Source organism: Bombus pascuorum, chromosome 4 (assembly GCF_905332965.1).
Source record: "Bombus pascuorum chromosome 4, iyBomPasc1.1, whole genome shotgun sequence".
In the NCBI taxonomy this organism is placed as follows: Eukaryota; Metazoa; Arthropoda; class Insecta; order Hymenoptera; family Apidae; genus Bombus; species Bombus pascuorum.
The window spans coordinates 11,105,220-11,117,922 of NC_083491.1; the positions used below are offsets into that span (position 1 = coordinate 11,105,220).

Sequence of the window (12,703 nt, forward strand, 5' to 3'; positions counted from 1 at the left end):
CAATTATAAAATGACGTTTGTAGTATTACTCTACTTGAAAATTTTATTGTTAATGTCAAAAGAAGGTGCAAACGAATGAAGGATATTGATTTTACGTTTATTATTGTATGCGTAAAAGATTCCAAAAACAAAAGAAACCGCCCCCGGGTGGGCTCGAACCACCAACCTTTCGGTTAACAGCCGAACGCGCTAACCGATTGCGCCACGGAGGCCGTTGGTAGCGATCTTTTTTAAGAAGATGACAGTTATTTTATTTTTATTTTATTATATTTCGTTATCAAATTCATGTAATTGATATGTGTAACTGCCTAATAAATGTTGAATCTATTTTTGCATATTTTTTTTAATATTATTTCTGAATATTCTTCGTTTGTAATGATATAAAAATGGAAGACGACTTTTTACTTCGATGCGATTTGTAATACGTATATAGTACATCGGTATTGAAAGAGATAATTTTACGTTTATTCAATAAAAAATATGAAATGAATAAATATACCTAATTTTTTGGTATATTTAGTGCAAAGCATATACAATATGTAGTAGTTTTTATACAACAGTTCGGGAGAATAAACCTCTCAACTTATAACGTTTTACATTTTCATAACATTATATATGTATTCAAATGAACCATATTAGATATCGAAAGCGTTATTATGAAAAGAAAAAAAAAAGGAAAGAAAAGAAAAGGAATTGAACTGCATGGTAACACATTAAATACGAAGACAGCAATCTATACATATGAAACTCGTTCAGACATGAAAATAATGGTATCCAATTTTCTTAATCTTCACTCCTGCAAGTTAGTATAATATGATATACATTTTTTAAACTTCTGTCTCGTTTGTATCAAACGTTTTATCTTCGATAAAATATGTAAAATCATATCTCAAATGCATATCGAACAGATGTAGCTCACTTAGGACCTACTGCTAACGAAATATGTATCAGTCCCTGAACCGGCAGTGAAAGAAGGGCTGCGTCGAAAGAGGACTACAATGCGTGGTGTGCTAACCAGGAAATAGTCCGGCAGTTGCGTCGAAGCTATATACGGTTAATTAAATGGGGTTGGCTCATTAGTAACTGTCTATATGCAAGGCGATGGCCGAGATGCGATTGGAGGGTGGTCCCAAGGTGATTTATCCGTCACGATGGATCGCAGATGTTCGACTGGTACGTGGCATGGGTCGTCACAATGCCGTAATTAGGAACGCGTTTCGTTTATACGCATGCATAATGAAATCATGTTCCTTTTTTTCATATGATGGATCGACGATAACGCTTGTAATTGTCACGTGACATGCATGGATTGTTTCAATGTATGCGAGTCTTTATCGAATAGAATGTTATTCTTGTTGATTTAAAACATTCTTATGATATACTTGAATATTCTTATATAAAAGAAGTATTTGCAAATAATGTCATTATGAATCATTTCTAACATTAAGGGATTTAAAATCTATTTCTGATTAGTATGATTGAAAATGTATCGTTTCAGGAACTGTAGAAGGAGAATAATTGTAACTGCAGTTTTCTCAATGTATTTAGATACTTGTTTTCAGGTATCTCTAAGCAACTGTGCAATTCTAAAGTCATTATCTCTTAGCTACGAGCAAAATAGAAGGTTCAGAAGAAGATAAAACTTGGAGTAGTACATTTTTACAACTGTTAGTTTCGCTGGTTCACTATTTATTACGTAACACGATCCAATTGATCCTAGCCTTAAACCAGCTTTCTAAGCATACCTACCAAGAGAAGACACTTTGGTTTGGGCATGCTGACATTAACGGCCCGTTTAAATTGTGCGTTTAATTACAAGTAAGAGACAGTCGCCATGAAATTTATCGGTCACTGTTACCATTCCCTCTGTTCCTAATCTACGAAGCAGATATCCACGGCTAAACACAGCAGAACAAGTCCTTCGCGCGCAATAAGACGTTCCCCGTTGCTTTTTAGTGTCTGTCCTCAACCATGTGATTAGGTTTATCTGAAACTTATGTCAGGCCTATGATAAGCGACCAATTGCAAATTCTATGAATCGTTCCTTATAAAAAAGAAAGATAAAAATCATTCTAATCCCACTGTAAACTCCGAATTTCTTGTGAGTCACTTTTAGTTTACTTTTAACTGAGAAAAAAATTGTGCAAACAGTTGAAATGAGAAATCACTAAAATTTAAGGAACTTGGACGCAGCAAAATACTATCTTTGAACAATTCACTAAAAAACCAACAAGAGAGAAACCACTGCATGTATGTATATGTATAGTATTATCAATGACACGTGAATATTAACCTGACTTTAAAATATTTGTTCTCAGTATCGAGACGTTTCGTTGAAGAACACTATGAGGAAATGTCACGTTCATAAAGTGCGCCTCTTATTGGATAGAAATTCATGCTCATAAATCTAAGCGGTTCCGCCGAGAGGTCGAATCTTTCTCTTGAGTTCACAACCCCGTGTTTTCATCTTCTCTGTTTCGCTATCAAGCTTTTCTTTCTCTCTCTTTCTGTCGTTTTACACCTCGAAAACCCGTCTCGAAAGCAAGGCACTTTGCAAGCCGCGGTTGGATGTCTATGATGAAGGTGAGCACATCCTGTAACGATGTAACGGGTGAACATTGCTCACGAAATCATGACGAATTCATTCGAACTGCGAATTACCTTCCGGTCGACGGAGTTTCGCTAAATGTCCGGAAGAGGGTACATATGCAAAACGCGTGATCATCAATATTCCATCGTGGTAAACGTGGCCGAGGAATCTGGAAATTCTGTCTTGCCCCTAGTATTTGCTTACTTCACCGGATAAATTAGAAACCGTCGATTAATCAACAATTCTGGTTCGTTAACCGCCAACTACCCCTTTTCTTCGTTACCCAGCTCTAGGTATATTTTGGAATTATATTTCGTATTATTTTTCTTTACATGTTTGTTGTATATTATCATCATGTACTATTGTTATCTGAATCATTTGTCTGCATTATTATACACTAAGACGAGTTAAATTGTTGAAACATTATTGAAAAGTACGAAGCTTGGAAGTAAGTTATATTAAAGTTTCAAGAAAATAAAATGATTCATCTGTTATTTACTTATCACTTTTACTTGATTAGCATTTGATTATTTTCTTTATCACAAAGATCTATGTTCAATAACTGTATTACAGAATTGGTTATATACTGCATAAATATCCCCCCCCCCCCGCCCCAAGCAAGTTTCATATTTCGAAGCAACAGTGGAAACCGCGTTGCTGTCTGCCTAACAATCAATTTAGTCTTTGGCTTTAACATCAAAGCTATGGTTGTTTCTCGATTCATCCATCAACCGATGATCGTCGGACTCGTGCGTGTGGCAGAACGAATACCGAACACCCGGTAGACAATACGTCTTAACACTCGTAGGTTATTGTGGCGTTGAAAGGGAGTAACTTATAGGGGCATTGGGAATTACCAGTTTATTATTAGGGAGATAGCATAGAGGGCCAAGATCAGGGGTTGCTGTTAATTCTCCTAACACTTGGCTCCCCGGAGAGAACACGCCGCCTTAAGACTTCCACCGTCTCAACCCATTCCGCCATGCAGCACCGACATCTTGAATCGCTGCCGTGTTAATTAGTACGACTTTAAACGCACCCGCATGTGGTGGCAATCAGGACTGGTTGAAATGATTTCGCTCGTCGCCCACGGAAAGATGTAATCTGTATTAATAACACCGTCTGAGCAACTGGCTCAACGTTTGCAATTGAAAAATCAGTCTGTTCAGAGACATTCTTGAGAGACACTGTAGGATGCGATGGTATTGATGATACAAGTTTATATACATAATGTTATATTCTTATTAACTCGTTGCACGGTAAATGAGAAAATAATTTGAAATATATTTTGAAATTAATTGAAATTAATGATAAGTTACATCTTTCGTTGTTGTTAATTTTATATTACTCCCTTAATCTCTTTCTTTTGACTTTGGGGCTAAACATATGTTTCTACCAGTTTCTTGGATATTTCCAAAAAATATTAATGATCACAATATTAGTAATTGTTGATTTTTTATAAAACTTTGTAGTAAAACTTTTATTTTTATGAAGTGGTTATATCTTTGAACGTAACAGATTGTTTACTCCTTTGTGTTAGAATAATCTCCGTTTAAATTCGAAGTCTCACGGTCTCCATTTTTTTTAAAACGAGTATTTGTAATCGAAGTGAGAATTGTCCAATTTACTCATCTGTAAAGATTGAAATCATTATACTTTCTTCCTTATGTCGTATTCTATCAGACACAAGCAGACATTTTTTTCGCATTCCATCTTCCCTCTATAAGAAAGTTAGCGTCGTCGAAAAAGCTATCTCGCGGCGAATGTTTCTCGGCGATTACGCAAATCCCGATCGAAAGAAGCGGAATTCAGGAAACGTCGTGTCAGAATGAATTCACATTTGATTCCTCCACACTTTACATGCGACTCGTACATACAATGCAGTCCATCGGAAGTTGTCATCTACCACTTCCGCTATCTGACTGCAGCATGTCTGTCTGACGGCCTCCCCTTCGTTTCATCTCCACGAAATTCTGACGTATTCGCATATAATACGTATGTACACGTACGTTTTCAACCCCACGGAATATCCATAAGCTTTTTCTACAAAGAAATGCTTCGCGAGAAGTATGACTTCCATTCGCAACGAAAGGAGAACTAATAATCTGTCATACGTATAAATCGAATTAAAAAAGCTATTTCTACGAAATACAGGTTTATGTATTCGCATTGAGTATGTCTGGCCAATCTAAGATCTCATTCAAATTAGTTCAGTTACTTGATGCCAATTAAATTCAACAAATATCCGATTTTTGATCTGTATTTACGAGAAATTGAAAGATACAGATATCCACGTGATATACAAAAATGCATATAAAATATTTAAAGTAGAGTATTCGTTTAATAGTATCTAGTACAAGAGATTTGCGTTTAGATTTCGATACTGTAATTCTATTCACAAAAATATGGGTTTGCATAAAAATCCGCAGTTTAATTGTACTGTTTTAAAAATTTCCTTCACGATTTGGCCAAGCTACATTACGTTTAACGATATTACGTGAAAAATCAAACTTTAATATACAATCCAATAATGGTACGACATTCATGAAGAGGCTTTCTTTACGCTCGGTACAAAGGCACGCGCGTTCTGAAACCATTTTACCCTAATTACGAAGCGATCCTATTTAATTATACAGAGTGTCTCGTTCCTAGTCTTTTTACACGATTATCTCTGAAATTATTTGTCATCGAAATGAGTTGTAAGGGTGAAAGAATAATCCGTTTCGGGCATGATACAATAAGAGTAAGCTTTCTTTGAGATGCATGTTTTAAAAATTGCGTTAAGTCAGCTTTATGAGAGAATTTCAACATTTAGAATATACATATGTACAATTCAATCGTATATTGCGATGAATAATCGTAAGTGGAAATGATTTAAACATAAAATAGAATTAAGCGAAATAAATTTCTATAATATATAATTAGATATTCTGCTGATAGGATGACATAGTTTCAATTTCTACGTTATTATAAATATTTATCGCCAGTAGTTTTCATGGTGACATTCTGCGTTATAAATTTGTTAAAGATTGGAAACTTTTAATATAGAAAATAAATTTGATATTGTACCTTTAAAAATGCAAGGAAATAGTCGTTTACGTCAATGAAGCGAATAAAAGAAAGTTCTATTTTCGAGCGCGCATTAAATACGAATAAACCACGGCAATAACCAGCTCGAACATTTCTCTTGTCCTTATCTCCGACATTTCATTAAGCATGAGTGCTTTCGCTGAATCGCCAATAGGAATCAACCAAATCAATTATGGCTAACACCTAACAAACTTCCAGCTAATTACTTTCTTGCAGGTATATCATCGTTGAAAGGGTTATGGGGCAGTGAAACATTCATATGTTCTTGTGGCCATAATCATGAAACGTTACAAGTTCGCAACTGATTTTCCTGATAATACTCTCCCTAAAATTCAAATTCTCTCATTATCGTACAATTTAACCGTTTCATTTTTTTAACGCTACAAAATCTAGTTGCGCCTTTCTGATCAATTACTGAAATATCTGAATCGATAGAAGCTAAATATTATTATATTTTCACTAACAAGTACAATTAAGCTTTTGTTTTGAAAGAATATATCTAATATTTTTCTCTGTTTTGTTAAAATAAAGCGGCTAAAATAACTTTAATGCTCCAAAAACATAAAGAAATCCGTCTTCGTATATAATAACGCCCTTATTCTATTGATCAAATTTATTAGCGGAAAGAACCACGTTCATGAAATAGGGTGAAAACACATTTTTCGAGTGGTGTCACTTTTGTTGCAAGGATGTGATATGCCCGAATTAGATAATCCGAAGATTGATTAAGAGAAAAATTGAATTGTTGAGCAACGTGTTAATCCAGCCTGAGAACTGGAGCATTTCTGTAAGCCAGGGAAGATGAGTTGGCGTGGCTTTGACGTATGGAAGACGTCGAGTGTGGGTTCGTACGGTGGTGTCGTCGATTCGTCTTCCCTTGCCTTTCACCGATGGCGAATCCTTTTCGTTCTACAATTCTCCGGCATCTTGTATAAATGGTGCACGGGTCTGGCAGCCGTCCGTTGGCCAGGACTACATCGTTCTTGCGCAAGATTGCTCTGTTCCATAGCCTGTTCGATTTATCAATCGGCTCCTTCGGTTTTCACCTCCTTTCATCGTCTTTACAGACATTCGATTTCCTCAATTTATTGCTCTGTCTGCTGTTCATATGCTGTTCTTATACGAAGATTACAGGTGGAAAAAAAGACGTGAAAAGTACATTTACTCTATTTACATTTACATTTACATTACTATTTACATTTAGTAAATTTACTCATTTTCCAATTTTTATGTTATTTAAAAAAGTTACAAAAAAGAATAGTTAAGTAGGGAAACAACCTATTAGGTTCAAAAATATATACCTTCTCGAAGAGACAAATTCATGAAGTTTCGTGAAAGAATTAACGACATACCTAATATCAAAATTATTATAACTAATATTTTTGAAATCAATATTTTTGTTGTAAATATTTGTCAGCAGAACCCATAACCAAATTTAATAAAAAGATAGTTTCGATAACATAGGTTGAATTATTTAGTAATATTCAAGGTATTGAATCATAGAATTGCTCTCACGTGAGAAAGAGAAATCTGACTTATGTCTTCCTCTGTGGTATTCGATCATATCGTTCTACTTCGTTTCTCTGTTATTCATAGATAATATCTACGTATATATATCCTCAGTCACAGCAGTAAAATAAATTCTATCACGATGACCGTATTAATATAGACAAGTTTCAGTGGCATATGTAATTCCTGACAGTTCTGAATGAAATAAACTTACGGTTGTAAAAGTCGGGTAAAGATGAAGCTAGGGACCAAGAGACCAACGTGATAATATATGTACAATATTTTTAATTGTTGACGTTAAAATGTGCCCTCCTGCTTTTTTTCTCGTTAACGTGACGTGGCTACGGGTGAGGGTCAGAAACGTTTCCGTCACATTTTCGGTCGAGCCCTCCGAGTTATTTATTTCACGCTTAAAGAATCACCTACCGTCCATACCGGCGTTATCCGCCATTGTACATGGTCGACTTTCGGCGAACTGTCTTCTGCAAGCACGGTAAAAATCCGACACACGATGTCGTTCAACTGTCAGGACGATATTATAAATTGTACAAACACGAAGTTACAAGAGTTTCGGAAATATTTTACGTTTTGGTTGCTTAAATATCTGTACCTCGCGGAAATTCTGTGTTTAATTTGTAAGAACCGTAGGATTAATTATTCTATTCTCAATTATTCTGCGTATCAACTATAATTACACTATCTATGTTTATGCAAATTTACATTTTTGTAAGTACAACCAATGCATTGAAACTTAAATAAAACTGTTTTATCATTAACGAATTTACCTTAACTGAATCCTTATGGAATAAATTTTTGATCACAGAATATGAAAAGAATTTTAAAAACTAAATACACAGCTACTATTACGCATATTAAAGGTACAAACTCTTATAATGTTAGATTTCAGAGTTGGTAAATTAATGGAAACTTGAAGAGAATTAGCATTAAAACAGCTACTTAGATGGCTATCTCGAGTATATCATTCGTCCTACAAGTTTTAACGATTACCGCGAAAATAACTTATTTGTCGGTCTTGGATCTAACTCTTAATATCTATTACCATACTTTTACTTGTTTCGAACCGTACATTTTTTTTTTTTTTTGCAAATAGCCTTCACGTTTCACGTTAAAAGTAATTACATTCACCGGTAATTACACTAACCGCGAGCTCACGATGTCGTGTGAATTTATGACGAATGCAAGAATGGCGTGCACGGTGAACGGTTATACGTATACGGAGTCGCTGCTCGCATGACAAACGATCAGGGAGGGTCGATCGAGTATTGGCACGATCCGTGCACACCGAGCGATATAAATGAATACGACATATAAATGAATTGTGTCTCTGGGGTCGTATCTTACGGGGAATATGAAACATTAATGGAGAAATGCATTTTCGCCAACGGAAACGAATGGCTCGTGACTGCCTGTCGATTTATTTCCGACGAAGGATTCTGTCACTGACGACGTCCGGAAGACACGCACCGGAATCATTATTCGGAGGAGGAACCTCCAAGGAAACGTCCAGGACGTAGCTTCCTTGCCAAGAATTCTGGTAATTGATTTTCTGATTTGATGGATGATCTGAATCGGTTTTTCTACGCTATTTTATGGTTACTCAACAACCGTGAATTTCATCTAAAGAAAAACGATGTACAAATATCCATACGATATATAATATAAAATATAAAATACCGATGTAACCTTTTCCAGTTTTTCTAGTTTTCACTTGAACTAATCGTTATGGTTTTATGTAGTGATAGAAATTCGCTACCGTATAAACTTCATTTCTCGTATGGAAAAGCTACTCGATATACGCGAGCCTACCTTTACCAGTGAAACTTACTTATTTCAGTCATCTATCCCTTGTACATCGTTCATCGTTGATACCCTCCAACACTAACAAGTTGTAAGAAGATACTCATCATTTCGTTTAGTTGAAATATCGCGAGTAGCAAAGAGAAAGCAAGATCCAGCGTAAAAGGCGAACCAACCTCGCGGAGGTCTAGGGAGGCGGCAGATTGCGCCGTCGGGTATTTGCATAATGATTGCTATTACTATTACCGTAGCTGGTAGCTAATCTATAATGCAGTTTACACGATAACCACCAATGCATCGGGGACATGAAGATATCCCGTTAACATTCCTAGTGGTGAGGGAAGGGAGCGCTCCCTTCTACCGTGCAAACATCAACGAGATGCTATCACAGCCACGGTGTATCATCGCAGTTGCATAACATCGTCGTCATCGTCCATGAAACGAAAGGCTGAATCGTGCTTGAGTCGGTACGGTAGATATCGCCGATGGAAGGTTAAGGGGTCGCTAGCCGACCGTCTTCTTATCGACTGGAAGCGCCATGCAAAACGGCTCTCTGACTCCCCGATAGAAAGGGGTAGCTGCAAACTGATCTTACATTATTTTCCATTCGCGCACCCTTAATACGTCTTCGTCCGCGTTGAGCGTTAATAAGACATGCGAACGACTGAGTCTTTTTTGAAAATATTGGTACTTACTTTTTTTATTTAGTTCTTTTCAGATATTCTCTTGTAATTTTTCTCTTATTTATCAATATTTCAGAAATATTAATACCTTATTTATGTGGTTCCCTCTAGGTATTTCTTAAGTCTCGGTAAAATCGTAGAATTAAAAGGAAGACGTAATTGTCTTTGCCACTAGTCATCGAGTTAATTTCTGTAGAAATAATTATTGGGTTAATACGTACGAAACGTTTTTTCGAAGTTAATGCACTGATACTGTTCATTATATTTTGTTGTGCCGTTAATCGTCATCAAACACATCTGTGCAATAAATCGTTTCTGTACGAAGAAACTCTAAAAGCAGTATTTGAAGACTTTGCAAATTCTGGAAGTGATTGAATTTTAAATCGAAGATATTTCGTATGAAATATAAGAAAGCAAAATAAAATTAAAATTAGTATCCATAATGAACCTTAGGTATTAATTTCGTAGTGTTGTGTGTAAATTTTAGCTGATCTGTTCGATAGAAGACTAAAGATTTATGAGTATCGTTCGGAAGGATACCATAACGTGTTTCAGGTTTGATAATGCCAAAAGAATCGCTGGTATTTCGCTGGTTCTCGTATGAAATTACAGTTTGGCGTGACCGTCGTTCTTCAACTTCGCGTCCATTCGTCGTTCCTTAAAAAGTATGATTTGCATAGCGACCGAGTGTCACTTTGGTTTCGTTTTGAGGAATAATATCGTACACACGCTGCTTTTTCTCATTTTACACATTTACATTCGGATAGGTGCACGAATACGTAGTTGACGTATAAGTTAACTAAAAACCTTCCAATGAATTTTCGTGTCTCATAGGAGAATGCGTATTTACGTGTGGTTTTCTTATGTTATTGAATCCCGGATGAGTTATGGCCATCCAATAGAGGGAGCCCATGAACAATATATTGGATTCACGATACGCATTTCGCGTGCTTCGCGATACTCAAATTTCACTCGGTAAATCACTGCTGCCTTATTCGTTGCTGCTTCAAGGGGGTTGACGAGAATCAAAGATGCCTTGATTCTCGAGCAGGAAATTCCATTTCTTTTTGTTGTCATTACGATTTTTTTATAAATTATACACATCGAACTATCTAATTGAGGCAGATGTGATTAATCTGAGCTCTACTGAATTATTGAAATGTATTTCTAGTTAATTTACTAAACATATTGGAAAAGTATTGAAAATTGAGCAATCGAAGACATGCGAGGAAAGTTAATTACGTATGTGAATAAGATATGATTATTTCCTCAGAAATTGTCAAAATATTTTCCGATACAAGTTTGCAGCTTTTGTACTAATATCTACAAATATTTGCAATGCCTTTTATTTTAGTCGCCAAGAGGTGGTCGATTCGTGGTTTTTGAAAGAATCGATCAGTAGGATCGAGTGCGGATTGAATTATTGATTACGACGAAATTAAAAAAACGGGGTCCGTTGTTGCGTTCACGTGTATCGTAGATTATATCAGCGCCACCCTATCAATTTCAACCCTCGAACAATATCTGGCAAACGGGAAGATATCGAGTGCCTTGGGGGGGCGTGATCCCTTATGTGTCTTGTCGTATTATAAAATATTGACATGCATTCACGGTAGATATTTTAGGTGACGCAATGCTCTATACCAAGGTAGATGGGGACAGCTTTAATAATACAGCAGCCGATTTTCAAGTTTTCCCTGAATGTTTTTCATTCCGCTATCTCCGTTTCTCTTTGCCTCCCTACGACTCATCCTTTTGTCGTTCGATTCTTACGTCAGGTGCCTTTGCTACATTTATTTCTCTAGCAAGCGATTAATCCTTAATAAAACACTGAAATAAAAATGTCTCTGTATTTTTGCCATTGCTACATATGTGTACTATCCTACGGATTACTTGGTAATTTCATTTATTAAATCACCCTGTTATAAAGATTGATCTGATACAATTCTTTTGTTAAATGATGTATATTTATTCGTTCAAATTTGAAATGTTCTAACTACCAGAATTCTTCTCTAGATTACAGCAATGAAATAAAAGTTTAGAGTTCTTTCAGAGACGAATGGTTTATAATTAGATGTTAGACAGAACTAACCCCTGTAAGCATAAAAGAGAATTTACCAATATGACAAGACAACAATTCGCTGAAACAGCTCATTGAAAGAATCGGGAGGATCGAATGATTCAGTCGGGTTGTAAGCTCGAACACAGGGGGTAAAAAAGTGGCTTCTTATATTGGTGGAAGAGGAAGAGGACGGCAGGCATCGCGCCGGTATCGGCCGGCGTCCCTTCAATAACCTCGATACAAAATTCTTTTCACCGGTGGCCTGAATGCCTATAGGAAATATGTGAAAGGCCGTCTGATTCAGACGGTCCAGTGTTGGCTCAGGGCTTTCTGTGCCTGTACGGAACGGCCGGCGTTTGCAAGGCGTCTATAAGCCACGGGCTGCCGTAATGAAACATAAATTATTCAATCGAAATCAGCCGCGTGCACCGAGGCGGCCAGTGTTTTTCGCCGAAAACGGCCTTTAAACCGAACCCTCCAAGCTTCTAGCCGGAAGAGAAAAAGGCCGAGGCAAACCTCTCTCTCGGATCTTTTTCTTTTCTGCATCGCTGCAGACTACTCGTTCCGAACGATTTTACGTTTTCATGGACCGCGTGCCGTCTCGTGTTTGCGCTCGTTCCGCTCCCGCGTAACGAATCGAAAGCGCGCGCCCGCGTCCGCGTTTTTTTTATTACGCCCGTTTGATTGAGCTTCCGTTTCCTTGCTCTCTCTCCCTCTCTCTCTTTCCATCACGCTTCACCTCTCTCTCTCTATCTCTGCACCCTGCACGTAGACGCGAGTTCGGTTTTTAATTTCAGGGCCAGGCTTAATTACGCATACATATACGAGAGAGCTGCGCTTCTCGCGAACGTTCGTTTATCACGAGCATCAGCGACAACCGAGTGGGCGTAAAACTTTCGATTTGCCTAGTTGCCTTTTAGTCTAGAAATGATTGAAGAATATAGGTATTAT

General features: G+C 36.9%; 1 protein-coding gene and 1 non-coding gene across 2 annotated transcripts in view; both read right to left on the reverse strand.

Annotated features, from left to right (window-relative positions):
* The window catches only part of LOC132906007 (ATP-dependent helicase brm-like), a 167,406-nt gene that overhangs the window by 99,424 nt on the left and 55,279 nt on the right, over window positions 1–12,703 (reverse strand). The window lies entirely within an intron of this gene.
* On the reverse strand, window positions 139–212 carry Trnan-guu (transfer RNA asparagine (anticodon GUU)). The gene has a single exon. It is a non-coding gene; the product is annotated as a tRNA-Asn (tRNA).